The following is a 1,582-nucleotide window of genomic DNA, read 5'->3' on the forward strand; positions in this document are numbered from 1 at the left end:
CTACAAAGTTCAATCTGGCTTTCCAGATTTTTTTTTTCTTCCCATTACTAACGGAAGAAATCAAGAAGCGCCGGGCAGAAGGGCCCTGCTCCCTCCAATCAGAGCCCAGCCCGGGGCCAGAGCAGGAAGCGCGGCGGTGGGACGCGCGGTGACAGCCCCTCGCCCCCCGGGACCCGCCGGCCAGGGCAGAGGTCGGTGCGGCCGCTGCGCGACAGCTCCGGGCCCGCGCCTCTCACTTCCTCCCGCCGGGCAAGTGAGAGGATAAATCACGGGGCGGGGGCAGTGCGCCCCCACCAACCGCGCCCGCAGCGCACGGACCCCCACTACACGCGCGTCCCAGGCGGGGTCGACCCAGACGAGCCACGGGGCGGCGCACAGCCCCACTAGCAGGGCGGCCAGGACCCACGCGCATGGGTCCACGCAGGGACCTATAGGTGACAAAACACTCAGGAAGCCGTCATGCGGGGACGGGAAAGAGCCCCCACCCAGAGTCACGGACCCCCTCGTCCGAGGGTCCGCGCAGTCCCCTCGGTGAGTCTGGCGAAGCAGTCTCGCTGCGAGGGAGGGCGGGGAGGGCGGCGGAGTCTCCCACTCGCGGTGATCCGGACCCCGCCCCACTAGTGGGTCCTCGCAGGGCCCCTCTGCTGCACACGGGGACCAGCCACGCCGCGGGGGACCGGGCAGAAGCCAGCGCCCGGGTCCATGCAATGCCCTCCGCGGCAGACGCGGGGAGACTGGGAGCAGTAGGGACCGGCCCCCACCCGCAAGGCGACCGGTACCCCCGCGCGGGCCCACGCGGCGTCGCAGCAGGCGCGAAGCCCCCGGTGCCACCCGAGGCCAAGACAAAGCCCAGGCGCACGGACCCCGGATCCCGACCCCGGACCCTGCGGAGCCCAGCTCGGAGCCGCCACGCCCGGGGCAGAGACCCCCGCCCGGTCCGGAGACCCCGTCGCCCGTCGCGCCGTCTCACCTCAGGCCGCTGCCTCGCAGTGCTCGCTCCTCGCCGCTGCGCCTGGGCCGACTGGAGCGCAGCTGAGCAGCCGACAGAGCCGCGGCAGCCTCAACAATGGAGCGCCGGGGCGGGGCCGCCGCCGCCGCTTCAGCCCGTGTTCCCCGCTCGGGATCCGGCTCGGATGAGTGAGCTGCAGCCGGCGCGGGGCTGCGGCCGGTACACACACAGCGCAGGCGCACACGGCCCCGCCCGCCGCCTGCCGCCCCGCCCCCAGCTGAGCCGGGCGCCCAGGGCCCGCCCCCCGGCCAATGGGGAGCGAGCTGCGCGGAGTGGGCGGGGCCTGGGGGAACAAAGGGAGGTTGGGCGGGGCGGCGCTGGAACTGGGCGTGCGGGGTCCCGCGGGAGGACCATAGCCATGAGCTGGCCGGATCCTGGCCTCCTAGAAGACCCAGCTCAATGTCCACTTGGAGTCTGCTCTACAGGACGCGCTCATCTCAAGCCCAGAACTCAGGCTTTTAGGGCAGAGAGCGAGAGACAGGCTTGCTTCACAGAAAGGGGAAACTGAGGTCCAAGGAATAGGATTGCCTGCTGCCCGAAGTCACGTAGTCCCATTCACTCGTTCACCTTGTC

The 1,582-nt window shown here is 71.1% G+C and overlaps 1 pseudogene; it reads left to right on the top strand.

Moving 5' to 3' along the window:
• Positions 1-459: 459 nt before the first annotated feature.
• LOC101004355 lies at positions 460-1,293 on the top strand (annotated as a pseudogene).
• The last annotated feature ends 289 nt before the right edge of the window (positions 1,294-1,582 follow it).

The sequence above is a fragment of the Papio anubis genome, unplaced genomic scaffold (genome assembly GCF_008728515.1).
Source record: "Papio anubis isolate 15944 unplaced genomic scaffold, Panubis1.0 scaffold516, whole genome shotgun sequence".
In the NCBI taxonomy this organism is placed as follows: domain Eukaryota; kingdom Metazoa; phylum Chordata; class Mammalia; order Primates; family Cercopithecidae; genus Papio; species Papio anubis.